Raw genomic sequence first — 17,898 nt, 5'->3', positions numbered from 1 at the left:
CTTCATCAAGGAAATATGTCCTGGATTCAGGATAGTATAGTAGTGGGCCAGTTGCCTAAAAGAGTTGTCGTTGGTTTAGTAGATAACGATGCATTTTCTGGCTCGTACAATAAATCGCCTTTCGAATTCAAGCACTATGATTTGAATTACATAGCAGTGTATATAGATGGCGAGCCAGTACCCTTCAAGCCCCTGGAACCCCAGTTTGACCAGAATCAATACGTACGAGCCTATCACAGTTTGTTTCTTGGAACAGAAAAGGCCTGCAAAGACGAAGGTATTGATATTTCTAGAGAGGAATATCCGAATGGCTATTCGCTCTTCGTGTACGACTTATCAGCCGATTTATGCCACGGTGGTCATTTCAATCTAATTAAACATGGAAATCTACGACTGGAAACCAAGTTTAAAGCACCGTTGCCTAACCCAATCTCCATCATTGTGTACTTGGAGTTTGATAACGTGATAGAGATCAACCAGACCCGCAACATATTGTTTGATTTCAGCAGTTGAATATGTATTCCTCCCAGATAGAGAAAGTGTTAAAGAATGAATCACCAAATTTTATCGGCGTGTTTCCCTCTGATAAGATACCCAAGGACATTATTTACCCGGCTTCCTTTGTGGTCAACAGCGATGATCACACCAAGCCTGGGTCACACTGGATGGCGGTTAATTTACCGGATAAGAAAATAGTGGAGTTTTTTGATTCGTATGGACAGAAGCCAGAAGCATACGGAAAAGACATCGCTTCATTTGTTGATAGGTTCCCAAAAGTTTTGCGGAATGAAACACCTCTACAATCTCTGACTTCAAATGTTTGTGGACAATATTCTATGTATTTCTTAATCAAGCGCAGCGAAGGAAAATCTATGGAAGATATTGTAAATTTTCTGAAAATGAATGGTTGTGACTTTACTTTGTATCAATATTTCAAGAAGAAATATGGTGTAAGAATGATTTTTAATAAATAAATAATAATAATAAAAAAAAAAAAAATTAAAATGAATATTTCTTGTGTTTGTCGTTATTGTGTAAATTACTGTTTGAAAATAAAAAGACAAAAATAAATCAGAAAAGACAATTTTTTACATTGTTGATTACATTTATTTTTTTTTCTCATAAATTAGTACATAGTTAACCACGAAGGGTTTTTCATTTCTTTCATAGCTTCATCAAATAATTTTTTTCCAGTGGGTACATTATTTTTATTCAATCGATTTACACGTTTCTTCTTCTTCTTCTTCATAGAATCTTTGAATAGTTGAACAATATCGCTTCCAGGTACAACTTCACCTTTATACACGAGTTCTCCTTTTTCGTTCCAGAAAATCAGTTTGTTATTTTGTTTCATTTTCTCGATCAGTTGCTTTGTCATCTGCTTTTTCTTTGGAGCTGTAGATTTCAATATAGAATTTTCATATTCTATTCCATCGGATTCTTTGGTCTCGTTGTCGACTTTGACGTCGGCTTGAAGTTCTTTGGATGAATTGTCAGCAATTTGCAAGTATTTTTGCAACACTTGCAAATATTGTTTTGCTTTCTCACCGTCATCAAGAACTTTTTTCTTTAGAACGGAATTAATATCTTTGTCCAACAGCCCGAGTTGTTCTTCGACGGCATTGAGATGTCGGTCTGCCGCAACAATGACGTACTTTTTAGCGTGTTCCATTTACTAATGTGGAGATGACGGAAATCGCAGCGGGTAATAACAGGCTTAGAAAGCCGTTGCCTTTCTGAACCAATATGCGTCTTTTTGTATATAAAGGTACCTTCTTGGCGGCTAAATTTCTTAAACTTTTTCTATACTTGCTGAGTTTATCTCTTCGGGATTTGGTAACGGGTATATTTCCTTTTAGTAAATTCAAACAAACCTCACACAAAGCTTTGATGACGCTATTACGACTTTTTTTAATCAAGTCGAGGCGTTTCTTTGGTTTGGCTTGGGAGATCTGTTGTAGGAGTTCAAGGTGGTGATGCGCGTATCGAGACATCAGGATCACAAATGGGGAAAATTTATCTGTTGCCTGCTATACATACCGAATTTTACAGCCTTGGTGAGCGCGCAGTGGTCAAAATTCGCACTGTGCTTGAAGCACTTCACGTGAACAGGGGGTAAGACAGAAACTCGGGGAAAATCTTCTAGGTCGTTGCACTCCATGTCACAAACAGAAGTTATAAACTTACATTTCTCGAGTCCCTTGCAATATAGTTTGGAATGGGAGCGGGATAAAAAGGTTAGTATGTCCGTGAGACTTTCGTAAGGGAAGTCACCGCCGGACCAAGACATGTTATGGAGATTGGCCATCACCCATACAGCAGAACACTTCTCTTTCATCGTTAATTTCGCCCATTCGAACGGTGGTTGGAAAGTGTAAACGCCGTAACTACCAGAATCTACCGAGAAAAAGGCAAGTTCCTTCACTATGTATCCCTCCGTCTCAGACTGGAACCCTTCGAAGTCAATTATTACACTCCCCATGACCGCTGCTGTTGGTGGCTCAGCTAAAACTGACTTATCTGGACTGATAGACGTAGTGTATAACGTCCCGGAAAATACCGGTTTTTAGCCTAAGCCCCTCCTCCGTAACCGGTTTTAAATCAACTAACAAGTATCCATACGCCTGTTTGGTTGCGTCATCAAAAACTTCCTGGAGAAACTTGCTTTTACCAGGGTACATCTGTCTCGCTAAATGTTGTATTTGACTACGGTCCCTAGGATTTTTAAATAAAATCAAATAATGGGCGTTCAGGGAAATTTCCCTCATCTCACTTCCTTTATGGAAAAAGTTCTGGACTATAAACACCACCGACAAATTTTTATGATGACTTCCTCGTGTGAAAATATTTGTTAATCGCTTGTCGCCACCCAATTCTGACATCAAATCGTCAATAATAAACAATGTTCTCTGACCGATGAAGGAGTTGTAATTTTCGGGTAATCCCTCAATAAATTGAACTCCTGGAATTTCTTCGTAAAATGACTGGTAGACCCCATAAAACCAAACTATTTCGGTAGGGAAAGGTTCTATCATCTGCTCTGCAAGCAACCTTGATACAAACCTAGTTTTTCCACAGGAAGTGGGTCCAGAGCATACTGCCGTAAAAGGGTGTTGAAGCTTCAACACGTCCATGTCGAATGAGAGTTACCGAAGGCTGCGATCTGCTATATAAGGAAGAAAATACATGTATAAAGCACTAAAAAAAAAAAAAAAAATCTGATCTTTATTGAAAAACACTCTTTTTTCTGAGCTCTTAAAAAAGCTTGTTAGTCAGGAATGCGATTCAGCTACACCTCTAATAATTTGGGTGGCCCTTAGAAGGGCCGTTTGTCTACAATCTTCAAAAACCTAATAACCGTATGGGATGGTTGAAAAACCGTCTATGATGACCCTCTTGTCATACACCAGACCATAATCTTTGTCTTCTGGTTTGCTTAGCACTTTTCGACTCTTAGCATCTCTGGTGATTTTACCCGGGTCGTGAGTCTTGATTTTTTTTGAGAAATCCAAATCTGAGACCAGTTCTTTCATAGTTTCGTAGTTAAGAAGCTCGGAATTCCTGTAGTTTAAGGTGAAACCTCTAATCTTGCAACTGGTACTTTCGTCATCTAACATATAGGCATAGTTTTTCGCCCCTCCTGGAAATTAAGTATAAATAGAACAGTTATTTTCTTTTCATTCTTTAATTTTTCAAAACATGGAATGAACCATTTATAAAAAAAAAATTAAAGTGGTTCTTACCTGAAACAAACGTTTTTATGTTCCGACCAGCCAGTTCATCTGTGAGATCTCCAAGAAAATTCCCCAATTTCACGTCGTTTGAACCGTCACTTTGATATATGATGCTGTCAAAGAGGATGAAAAATAAACTTTAAATATCACTTCTAATAAAATAATAGTAATAAAATGTATATAAAACTCAAATTTATAGAATTAATATGATTTTTTTTTTTTTTTTTTACCTGTCGGTATCGAAATATAAAACAGCTTTTCCCAACTTTTCAAGCTCTTCATAGAGTTTTAGTCTCGCATGGGCTGTTGTAAATGTAGCGAGAAAAATATTTGTTTTATCTGTCTGGGACACAAATTCGCCTTTGTAACTCCATTGAAGAGCTGCTACTTTGTCTGACGTTAAATACATGTCCTTAACCTGAAATAAGCAGATACCATAGCGAAAAAAACAATTAATAAACGAGTAGGGAAAAAAAAAAAGTTTTTTTAATTAAAAGAAACTTGAAATTTTATAAATATTAAACAAGATTTAAAAAAAAAAAAAAAAAAAAACCTCAATTTTGCTGTCGGCCATCATTTCATTAAACTCTTCTAATTCCGTCACGAAAGATAGCTGGGTCTTGTTTTCCGCCATTCCCCATCGTCCCCAGAAACTTAAAAAAATAAAATAAAATAAAATAATAATGTGAGTCGTTATAGGTAACAGTACACACACACACACACACACAAAATGCATTTTGTTAAAAGAAAATACATAACGTACCTATTTAGACATAGCTTTGCGACAGCTCTTTTTCCCGGATTCTTTTCAATGTTCTGTGCTTCTAATGACACTCCTTCTCTTTCTTTGTATAAATCCATATACGCTTGCTTTGCTTCCTCACTCTGACAATCAACAGGCCAACCACTAGCTTCTTGCTTGAGCTGCAGAAATGTGTCTACGTATTCGGAAAATAGCCCGACACGTGTTTCCTCAAAGTGGTAAACCTAATAGAGAAACATAATATAAATAATTAAAATAAATAAATTGTTTAATAAGTAATTAACACTCAGTAAATTACAAACTAATTAAAAAATAATTATATTAATAAAAAAAAAAAATCTCACTTCATGGATTTTATGGATTTTGTATCCTTTTGCAACGGCTTTTTTAATCTCTTCTGATACCCATGTGCCTCGCAAAGCTCTCTGGCTGTCATCGTGTTCACATTTCTCTTGAGCTCTGGTGCCTACACACGTTCGACATAATGGGAATGTTAACTTACCACTCGATCGATAAGGAAGCACTGGAAGATATAAATTTCGAGGTGGAAAGATCGTACATTGGATGATTCCAAAATAACTGTCAACGTTTTCGAAATTATCAGTTATTATCTTTGGGTGTTTGACTGGATATCTGAAACAAAAAGAAGAAAGATAAAAGTCAAAATCAACAGAAAGTAGAAACATATCATTCACATGAAACTTATATTATTGAAATTGAAAACTTACCTGCAGTATTTGTTCACCCATGGGTATAGACTAGTAAAATCCACATATTTGATATTTCCCTCGGAAAACAGTTTCACGGCATTAGTGCGACCACCAAAGAAAGAATCTCTTGGGTTTAGCCTCGGGATGACATCGTGACCTTCCAGGAAAGACTGAAGGTCTCTGTCAATCATCTTCATACGAGAAAATTCATGCTCCCATATCGATACCACCCTGTATCCAGCATCAATAATTTTTCCCTCGATGAAATCGGTTTTCTGCGACAGTTCCCACATAAACATATCGTTTACAGGATTTTTATCTGATGGGTTGTAGCAAATATTACACCCGTGCCAAAAACAACCTAAAAAATGGAAAAAAAAAAAAAAAAATTAATTAAACGGTACATGAATGATGCACAAATTACCTGTGTATATAAGGTTTTAAAAGAAATAAACCTTCATTTTATCGCTATGAGATTTAACCTTACCTTTGAATTAGTACACGACTTGTGATGCCTCACAGAAGCCGTCAACGTAATGACCACAAATTTTCTTTTCCCCTATACCATTCCTAGCATGCAGGATATTCTTATCTTCTTTGAAAGAGATGTAGTCGAGCCACTGGATGCTTGACACACTGTATCTGACGCTGGTAACATACCCATGTTGAGGTACCATTGCTATGGTATCTTCAGGGATAAAATTGGCTCTGTACGAAGCCATACAGGCACTTGCTATCGTAGTGTACGCAAAAGGATCCACTTTGGCAGCAGCAATAAATTCAGCTTGGAATTTCAGACAACACTGACGAAGGACTTCAACATCGGATCTGAGAAAAAAAGGTAAATGTAATCAAAATTAATATATTTATGTTAATGAATAAACAAGATAGAAATATTAAACTAAATATGATTTCCGAAAAAAAAATAATAAGTGAAATGCGAAAATAATCTAAAATAATGCTTTGATTACTCACCTACAATACTTCAGCATCTCTTCCTGAAAATTAAATGCATCCCGTCTTCTTTCATCATACCATGTATGAAAGTATTTTCTCATATCGACGCGCATCGAATCTGGGCTGAAGAAGTGTCTCTCCGGCAATGGACCTTTATAATCTTGATTTTCTGGAGTATTGAAGAAGTGTGGAAAAAAACCTTTGGCCACAATGTGTTCGAGACCAAATGTTTTCGGCATGTTGCTTAACGACATGGCCAGAAAATTGAAGGAATCTATCATTCGGATGGACAGAGATTCCAACTCCAATGCCATAATTTTGGAGCCGTTAGGGATGATTTTCGGTTTGAGACCCTGATCAAGCAAATACCCCAAAACAAATTGTCCATCAAAACCTTTCATATTATGTGCAATTGCCACATAACCCTTATGCTTTGGACTAAATAAGAATTTGCAAAACTTTTCGCAAGAGTCGTATCCTTTAAAAACGAACTCTGTACCGTCAGAGTACATGGCAACACAAAAATTCACCACATGTGTTCCACTGCTCTGATCTGTTTCGAAGTCAAAGAACAAGATTTTTGACACAGGAGGTTTTGGCTCAACTCTCTTCAAAAAGCAAAAATGTTGCCCGTTATGAAAATCCTTACAATTCGAACAGAAAATTTCACCGCATCGATGAAGAAGCATGGGCCTCTTATTTGATTCCAAAAACCTTCGGCACTTTGAACACTGATAGAATTGTTCGCAGTAAGACCGAATCTTACTTCCACTTGATTTGTGACGATCAAAACAATCGTTTGACCTGCACGTTCTATTGCAATCCTTGCAGAGCACTGGGGTTCCATGATCGCAATTTTCAAAGCACACGTTGCATCTCGTCACACATTTGTGGTATTGAACATGGTCGAACTTCACTTCGCAATCTGAGCAGTAATAGTTAGAGGAATAGAAAGCATTCATTTTGCGTATTAGGTCATAATGGTCATCGTGCAGGTACAAGTATATTTTTTTCTCTCTGTTCGGGCCCTTGTATGTAACCTTAAAAAATAAAAGAGCATTTAAATTTTAACAGAAAAATAAAGGAACAAATAAAATAATAATAATAATAAATATATATTACGGATAAAAATAACCAGACATATAAGACGTATAAAAAAAAAAAAAAAGACTTGCTTTGTTTCGATGATCAGCTGAGATTACGTGCACTTGCACGTCGAGATGATCTTCAAAGGCTCGGATTTGTATGGGTCCACAGGGACCTAGAGGAACACCCGCGCTGACATGCAGCTCTTCAGCCATAGTTCTCTGCATAGGCTTTCTACCATCTCTAATAGTGTTCAATTTGGGATCTTCTTCCAAGTACGCTTTTCCAACAATGATGGCACGAGCGCAGCATAGATTCGATTCATCTATTGGAATAGAAACTATAGACCTCTTTTTCAATCGATCCACCGAGATGTTAACAAGCTTTCTCTTTCCACCTCCATCTGGAACACGAACCGTAATAACTTCTATCCTCAGCGTTGGGTCATCCATGGGAATTTTGTCTTTGCTCTATGGAACAAAATGAATGAGAATTAATTCATAAGCAACCGAAAAATAAATAAATAAATATTTGTTTAATATATATTATTAAACTCAAAATGAGATTGGGCGGAAAAATGTTTTACCTGTAAAACTTTCAAGATGACAGATAATAAATATTCAATGGTCATTTCTTTCACCGTCCTCAAATTTGTAGAAATTGGCTTGTCTAATCCATCACAACTAATACAGAACCTAATAATGAAAAATTTGTTACTACGTATACGAAAAAAGAAAAAAAAAATGTTATTCATTATAAAAAAAAGAATACCGTGGCATTTGCGTAAAAGGTTTTCAGATCACACATCAGAAATCACATCAATGCGAGTTCAGAATCTGTAAATAAATATTTTGAATAAAAATACTCCAATCGAAAAATTACTCTAAATGAAAATTAATTCAATTTAGACTTAAAACAAGGCATGGAAAAAAAAAGGTTTTACCTGATGTAGTCATTTCCTGTCAGACCTTGTGTTGACCGTTCGATTATGCTGGTAAAAAGGTTCCTTAAAACGCTACGAACTGAACCCAAAAAGTTTCCCCCAGTTGATGGAGCAGGTATAGCCTCAGGGTTGATTGTAACTGTATGGATGGTTTCGACAGCATTCAATCGTCGGTTATGACGTCCAGTTCGTGTTGTAATACTAAAGGGTTGCCTTCCCGAACCAGCTCCCCTTTGTTCTGTGAAGTCGTATACAATCTAACAAAATAAAAATACACATTGGTTAGGATAAGAGTTTGAAGCCAAAAAAAGAAAAAAAAGAAAAGAAACAATAATAATGTATCGTTGAATAAAATAACTTCACACTCACGTCATTTTCTATCTGAGTCCACGGAATATTCTGAGAAAATGGGTTAATGGCCATGATCCAGTCTTCTTCTTCAATGGACGGCAGCGAATTATCTGCGAATTCCCAGTCGCAAGAGTCGATGGAAATTGAAGAAACAAATGCTTCCTCTTGCGTCCATGATATATCATTTGGAAAAGAGTTGTTTAGGAACACCATACTGACATCCTGAAAAAAAAAAACAAAAACAAAAAAACAGTTAATTTATGTAACAAGTGATTTTAAAATAATTCTAAAACGTTTGAAATGATTGTTATTCTTACCATAGAGCCTTCTTCTGGCGTCGAGTGAACAGCGAACTGAATCGCCTCTGCTTCTGAATCGGTAAACTGCAAAAGGAAAATATGAATTAGCGTCGAAATCTAATAATGAAGATATAAACAAGAAAAATAAATAAAATAAAAATAAATAAATAAATGAATTTACAACACTTACCATAATAGATTTATCAGTGACAAACGGAAAATTATAAGAACAGCGAGAAATCTCAGGAGAGAGAGAGAGAGAGAGAGAGAGAGAGAGAGAGAGAGAGAGAGAGAGAGAGAGAGAGAGAGAGAGAGAGAGAGCCTTGAACGAGCGATAAGATGAACGATCAAAGAACGGACTGAAGCTCTGGACATCTTGCTATTTAAAGGGGGTCAAGCTGTCAATCAAAATGCAATACCAGTGCGTACACAAGGGGCAGAGTCAGACCAAACAACTTCGCGATTGGACGAATGTTGTCACGTGGTCACAAAGAGCCAATAGAATCGTCTTTTCACGTGTTGCCAACGCGCAAATTCTAAACTTTTCAAAACCCACAAGTCGAGTCAAGCCATGAGCGGAGAACCAATAGGATAGGCCAGTACGTACTGTATTGCGGAAGGGGGCGGAGTCAGACATATCACATCGCTTCCTAGGGTCCAGGATCCTTTAAATAGCGAGTTCATACCGAGCATGAACCATTGTCATGGATTTTTCGTATCCCTCTGACTGGCGAGCGAAGCCCGAAGATCCGGGATGATTTACTCGCTGGAGAGCCCAAGAAGAAGGTGACGGAGGTGAAACCTCCTGAACCTGAAAAGGTTTGTCCTTCAGAGGACGACCTAATGGAGAATTTGTATTCTCCATCAGGGCAACGCGTAGCCGCTTGTGTCCAACGACAACATGACGTCACAAAAAAAAATCCCGTCCAACAACACGACCATCTAATATGGCCGTCACGCCCCCAGGAGTGTTCACATCACGTGACCCAACGACAGCCAGCACATAAAGAAAACCACCGTCCAACAACACGACCATCCAATATGGCCACGCCCACCTGAGACGGAGGGTCCACAGCACAGGGGGCGTGCCGAAAAAAAAGCGCCATAGTCATGCTCATACTACTTAAATTTCAAACTAGATTGGAGATATCGAATTTGTTTTCAAGTTTGTTGAAGCGAAATATACTGATGTTCAAAACTCCAGCGCGAAAACTCACACAATCCAACGAAACAGATTGGGATTTTCATAACTGTAAACGTTGCGTGTGTAGAATCTGCACACATCTAAACAAATATTTTTATTTTTTTGGTAGACATAACGTTGTCTTCTTTGTATCGAATTTTCAACTTGTGTTTCCATTGCTTATGTATATTTATGCGTTATGTGTTTGTTTTATTGATTTTATTTTTAACGTGTAAATTTGATGAATTATTATTATTATTTTAATTTTCTTTTATATTGTATTTTTGGTATTATTTATGTCCGTAGCGGTTTCCCATCTCTGTAATTGGGCTCAGCCAGTTGAGATGTGTAAATAAATAAATAAATAAATGCTCATATGGGGTGTCATGAGATATTTCTTCATGAAAATGAGAGGAATCGCCAATGGGGAATTTCGTTTGTTAGCAACTTTGGATTTTGAAAACTAAAACTGAATTAGTGAACTTATTTTTGTGCCGGAAAATATCTAGATGAAAACAATCACCCAGGAATAGAGATTTGCGAATTGCATTGGGTGCCACACTGTTCTGAGCTGTATTTTTAATCAATCGCAATGTTTCAAACGCATTGTTGGCACGAATGCAATGCTATTCTGTTACTTAGTGGCAGGACTTCTGCAGTATGTAGGGCTAAATGCCCTAAAGCACGGGTGCACAACCTGCGGCCCGCGTAAAGTGTTCCGGAAGAAAAGTATAAAAACACACAGTACGACAAATGCCTAGGCTGACCATATTTTCATCATTGAAATACGGGAAATCGGGATCCATACGGAATACCACCAATTATCAAGAAAAAAAATCAAGTGCAAGTGAAGTTTCCAATTATCACAAAAACATCGCAAGTAAAGTCACCAATTCTAGCCACAAAATTGTCAGAGGTAAGTAAATTTATCAGTCGACAAAACAATTGTCGAAGGCATGAAAATTTCTCGATTGCAGCCAAAGCAATTGATGAATGCGAGTAAAGTTGCCAATTACTGCCAAAAAATTGTGAAAGGCAAGTTAAATTGGCAATTATAGGCAAAAAAACCTTTTAAAGGCATTCATTTATGTCACGACTTGTAATAATGCGAATTTTTTTTTCAAAACTTTCAGCAAGCTTCGTTGAAAATTAGGGGAAAAAAATCGGACACATTTTTTTAATGAAAAAGATGGGACGATTATTGGAATGTCCCGCAAAATCACAGGTCATATGGTCACTCCTCATATGGCCTGAGATAGAATACAAATTTTTGGCCCGCGGACTAAAAAGGTTGTGTATCACTGCCGTAAAGCCTTTACTTTCAGTCTCTCTCAATCAGAACTTCAACACAATACTTGTACGACACGAAAAAATTGTCATTTGTCATATTCACTTCAAAATATGGAAGACAGATGACAGCACCATTACAAATCGAAACAAGCATAGCTCTGACAACATAAGTACGTTAGGGCCACACATACACGCAAACAACACGTTCCAGCAGGTAAGCTGTTCATTATAAATTCTTCAGAGGAGTATTTACGAGGTACATATTTGATTACGAGTAGTAGTAGTAGTATTCTCAATCCAGCCGTGTGCAAAGTTTTGTCAAAAGTAGCATAAGTCAGAGAAGTCCTAAACTTGCAAATGTATTCCTTCGAGATAGATAAAGAAGAAATACAGGTTGTTATCAAAAGCTAAAATTATCCTAAAGTAAAGATTTATAGCGAGAGAACCGCACTTGTGCTTTGGTATGAAAGTACCGGACCGTTGATAAAAGGGCACACATTGGATTGTTCCGTGTTTTTTTCTTCCAAGTTTGCTACCAAGATCGCGCATGCGCACTGTCGACAGCCGCTTTGAGATGCTTTTCGCAGCAGACCTGATGACTACCAGCATGGGGACGTCGTTGTCGGTGTAAGTTCGTTTTTTGAGGTTTTCTGACTTGAAAGTGCAAATGCGAGCCGGTATTCAAAAAAAGCAATCAAGCTTACAGCATTTTAAATTCACGCGTGGTACGTAAAACATACAAAATAAAGTGCCACTTCTCCACATTTTCCTAATAGGGTTGTTAATAAAGGGAATTGCTTAGCTCCGGGAGGCGCGAATTCCAACACAATTGACACGTTTAAAAAGAAGTATGATAAACATCTTGGGGTAAATCGAGAAGCTATCCATACTTAGATTAAGACAACCATAATTTTATTTATGAGCAGCGTATTAATATATACAGTCAAACATCGTTAGTACATCACCCGGGTAACGAGTCACTCCGCTTATATATCTCAGGTCACTTTTTATAAATCCAAATTGTCCTGTATGGGATTCTAATGTTATTTAAACTCCTGATAATACGATACGTCCCCCCACTCCGCTTAAGGAGTCACTTGTGAAAGCAACTATTTCGAAAATTACCATTCAAATCGGAAACTCTGCGCACAAACACGGTAAGTTAAGCGTTCACTCCTCCATGTTAAAGATCTGCATAGCAATTCAAGCAGAAGCCACTGAAGCTTCCATTTCTTCCCCCCCCCCCCACTGCAGAATTGTTGACAGATTCTTTCAACATTGGGCTACTTCTCAGTTAGAAAATGGTTCAGAGATAATTTTTCTTTTCTTGGCGAGTTGCGGTTCTTGGTCAGCTTTTGCTGAAAAAAAGTTTCCATGGGAGAAATTTGCGGTATTTTGTTATTTTAGAGAGAGAGGAAAAAAGTTTAGTTAAAGTCGCTCAATATTTCGGTCGGCTTAAACAAATCTCAAATGGATGATTATGGATTATCGAGCAATTGTAACCACGTGTCAAAATGTTCTCCAAATTAAAGTTCGTTCACCTTAATGACAGAGCAAAGTTATAGTGAAGAAATATGTATTAATAATCGAAATAATGTATCGGGACTGGAAAGCACAACAGACAGACTTCCAATTTCTATCTTCTTCGGCGAAAAGGATCCCTTCCTTCTTCAACTTCCAATTCCATACAAACAAAACTCGCCGGTGTTTTTTCAGTGGAAAATAAGCAATTTTTTTTTTCGATTTCTGAAGAGAATGTTTTATTTTCACTTAATGATGTTCCAAAAGAATTGTACTGCCATTCATGAGGACTATACTTTGATTTTCATAAACATGCGGAAAAAATTTGTGAATTTTCAAAAATCGAAAAAAAGTAATTTTTTATGTTGTTCAAATGCGTAATTGTGTTGAAAATAAATATTAATTAGTTGAGAAAAAGTCGAGTAATCGATTTTCATGACTGAACTCGTTTGAATGATTGAAATTTGGTTTTTTTCTGCATAAATACATCAACAGGGAGACGGGAATCAGCGCGGGTATAACTTACTCTGTTTAATGAGCCACTCCGCTTACTAAGTCATATTTTTGATCTCTCACATAAGAGTGAATTATTAACGAGGTTTGACTGTATTATTATTTTCGATTTATTATATTGGGCTGATGTATTTTAGTTAAGTTTGACATCTATATTGTTATGGACATTTTTTTTCAGCCACCTCGTTGGACAATTTGCCTGTTGTGGCCTTTGTGTTTGTATTGATTAGTAATTCCTGGAAGATTTTTTGCTTCTTTCAAGGAATTTAAAGAAATGAAATAATATAAAAAACTAAAGGTAGATTTTAAATACTATGCTATAATTATACCTCTGCTCTCTCACACATACACAAAAAAAAAACGCAAATCTATGATGATATATTTTCCAAAAAAATGTATTCAATGTTATCATTAATTATGATTGGAGTGAAATCGGATTTACCGACGAAATAATCACAGTTAAAAAAAAAAGATTTTAATGATGTTTATCAATTAATACGAAAAAATTAATTAAGAAAAATCTGCTATTTTATATTAAAAAAATTCACGTGCATTAAAATCTTCATCAAGACTTTTTCATGTATTATTAAAGATCATTAAATCGGTACCGATTAATTATAAGGTTTTGATGGGATGAATCATTAGGGGGTTTTTGTGACTCGCGAAATTATGAGGAAACGAAAGGAAACGAAATGCGCGGATACGTCATCGACGTGTAAAAGACGTGAATAAATTTTGAAATGTATTTTTTTACGTCAAAATGATTTAATAGTGGAATTTAACGACGTTGACGCGTATCCATTTTTTGGCTCCTTAATATATATCTTAGAAATATCGGGTTAAGCTTTTTTAATCTTTCCCATAAAAAATGGCATATAAAAATCCTTTTTGTTCAGCTCTACGCCTCTTTTGTTTTGCCTTTGGTTGAAAAAGTGCTTAGTTTAGATTAATGATTCACTCGAAATAATGTATTTATGTAGTTAAAAAAAGTACAATTTTTTTAAGGGGATTTAATTTTTAAAATCATCACTACCATTAAAATTTGATTCGAAATGTATGATAAGATTTCCTAGTATGAGGAAAAATATATTTTGTTATAAAATGCGAATATCTTTTCAGATATTTTACGCATAATAAGATACAACTAATGTAATTACTTCTGGTATCAATGTATTGCTTCATGAGGATTTTCTATTCATTCATTCATTTGCAAATCATTATTAAGTCTACATTTTACATTATTTCTTTTAGTTGCGGTTATGGTGAATATCCTTTATGCGGTACTGCACAAACAATATCATACTGCGGGAAAATTGGAAATTTGATGATGATTAATCTTGGCTGATGATGAAAGAAAATAAATTCGGTAAAAACTTTTATGAGAGCAATTCAATACAAATAATGAATGATGAAATTACTTATACTACAGCTTAACCATACATGCCCCTAATATACATTCCACTGCGGAATTTCTAACAAATCGGTACGTGGCGGATCGTGTTGGGTGAGTGTATGTATATGCATGGCCCTAAAGAGAGAGAGCCCATGGCTACTTCACTATTTTGAAAACGCGTCGCGGGCCACTTCATTAAGTGATCTTGAACAGCACCACAGGTCTATCAAGTGATCTGTCAATATACCGCGGGACAATAAAGTGAACTTGAAATGTGCCACTAGCCGTTTCAGTGACCTGGGACTGTTCGATTTTGAAGTAAGGATGGTAAGATGGTAAATGCTGGAATTTTCATGTTACGTAAGGTGATGAAACTGCTGCATTACTTGATTAAAATGTATTTATTCTCAAAAAAAAATTAAGAATGGAAATGAAATTACTTAATACATATTGTTACCATTCCTTGTTACGAAACCCTAACTAAATTCTCTTTTCATGGAAATCGGATATCGTGCAATTCAAAAATACGCATGAATGCAGGAAATGGTTTGAAGCGATTGCAAAAATTACTCGATAGTTCTCGACTATAATATTCTGTAATCAGTCGTATAAATCTAAACGTTTATGGAAATGATTCGTAATGGAAATTACGAGAAAGTCAATTAGTATAAACTTTGATATTTCGAGAATGCATGACAATCGAGGCACGAATCTCTATAAAATGAATTTTATATATTTATATTATTTGCTGTCGTTTAAATGCCAAAATGGAAATTAAAAATTAATGAATAAATGTATTTCAATGCAAAGTATGATGATATTTCAATATAAAGATATAAAATACATTCAAGGTATAGAATGTTATTTTTGTAAGTGGTGTTTAGGAAAGAGAATAAATGATAGATTGATGATAGACATAATTGTCTACTAATTCATGTACGATCTTTCAAAAAAAAAAAAAAAAATGTCACTCATTCATTGGCTATTACCGTGCAGTATAAATAACAAAATTCGAATTCAATGCATTTAAACGAATATTCCATTAACTGCAAGAGTTATTCAGTCAACAATTCACAGATCAAGTGTTTAAATTTGATTCAAAATCCGATTGCTTAATTAGCCGGGGGGAAAGACTAGACGCCGCATATAAATTCGTTAGCGTTTATTCAATCAACACCAGACAAATTAAAACCTTTATCGGAAAGTATTTCCTAGACGTGCGACGAGTTGTTTGGAAATATTTGCATTCATCTGGATTAATTAGTTTCATGAAGAGGTGGGCTTATATTTCCCTTCCAATGACTGCTTACGTTAATTTGAGTCCTGAAAATATTTTTGTTTTAATTCAAAATATCAGTGAAACAAAACACAATTCATATTTTCATCGTTTTAGGATACAGTCGAGAGTAAGTATCAATATTGAGTATTCAATGATTAAAAGACACGTTGCATGGTTTCAATTTAATTCTCTGATAATATTTTAAAATTGATTTTTTTTTAGGTATCTTTTAAAATCAGTTTTGTCATACAACGCTATTGTATTTTAATATTGACCCCGCGTTTAGGAAAGTCAATTTTCATATCTGAACATTTTCAAAATCATAGATGACATTTACTTTTGTATGCTTACCTGAAAACAAATACTATATCTTGAATATCTGTTTCGATATTCCTCAAAAATATTTACTTACCCGAAAGGGAAGTATGTATCCCATGTATACGAAGCGGAAAGCACTTGAGAGAAGTTCTATATTTATATGAATATTTTTCTTCATGTTTTTCCATAAAATGAAGTTTCTTGGACGTGAGCATGTACAGTTTATAATACATAGCTTTCTTTTTCTTCATTTAGTCGAGGTTTCTGCAATAAAAAAAATATGTTTTTTTTTCAATACATGCTTCAAATTTTATTTAAAAAAATATATATTTCTTCAAGATTTTCGATTTGTTCAGATTTCTTTTTCTTATCTTCTACACGCAGGTTTTTGGAATTTAGTAAAATATACATATTTTTAAAGAATAACGGAAAATAAAAATTTTCAAAACACACCAGGGATTTTCATTGTCGTGCGAAGCTCGATATTGCTTATCACTTGTATTTCCCCTGGGAAAAACGCGCATTTGTATTTTGTCCCCGTGTGTTTTAGAATTATGTTCACAATATCATGGAAAAATGATTATTTTTCAAATTATAGTTTGATTCATCGGATGGAAAATTAAAATGTATGAAAAATAATTTTTAAAATGATTTTTACAGCAGTTGAGTACATTTTTTTATTAACTTCTGTACAGAATTGTAATGAATGTTTGTATGATTTTTTTTACAAATGTATTTGTACTTCTCGGATTATCTCGAGCTAAGCTAATCTCATAGAAACGATTCTTTTTCAATTCCAGACATGTTTATCATATTCGCAAAAGTATAAATTAATTTTCATTTCCTTTAAAGATATAGCATATAGATAGATTATTCCTTTGTAAGATATCGTGACTTTTGAGGCTTCAAGAACTTAATTTTTTGGAAATGGCAAATAAAATATTTTTGACTTCAATGTAAGGAAATAATGTTAAGGCCGCGCACATGGTGGGGCGAAAAAGAGGTATGGGAGTGCGTTATAGAGACTAGTGACGAAAACAATTGTATTGTTTTCTTCTACACCGCGTATACTCGTGAAGCGAGGCGAAAGAGAAAATGAGGCCACTCAAGATGCGTGACTTGAACAAACCTGTTTGTGTTCCTCTCGATCTGCTGATTGGTTCGTTTCTTCCTTTTTTTTTCTTTCCCTATTCTGTGGAGTAATAATTATCACCACACCCTTACATTTCAGAACCACTCCGGCCATTAAGTTTGTAGCAAAAGTTTTGTTCTGAAATGTTTATGTAACATGCAGTGTGTATGCTCAGCACCTCCTAGAGATAGAAGACCTCCACACGGGTTGCCAAGTTCATCTGTTCCGTCATTAAGACTACCTAGCAAGTTTGCCACATTTTGAATCACAGCATACTATTTTGTTTCTTCTGATTTTGACGTAGAATCTTCCTAGTTGTATCACAAATTCCGCATGGTGATTGAATGTGGGGCATAGAAATCGCCAATTCTGAGCCCAATCATTTCTTTTCCGCCCAACGATGAAACTGGCACGTGCAGTGAAACT

This window comes from Pholcus phalangioides, unplaced genomic scaffold (assembly GCF_987345545.1).
Source record: "Pholcus phalangioides strain wild (caught in Gottingen) unplaced genomic scaffold, Ppha-v1.0 ptg000009l_1, whole genome shotgun sequence".
NCBI classification, from domain to species: domain Eukaryota; kingdom Metazoa; phylum Arthropoda; class Arachnida; order Araneae; family Pholcidae; genus Pholcus; species Pholcus phalangioides.
The sequence above is the reverse complement of the archived record's forward strand: the minus strand, read 5'-3'. Positions refer to the sequence as shown.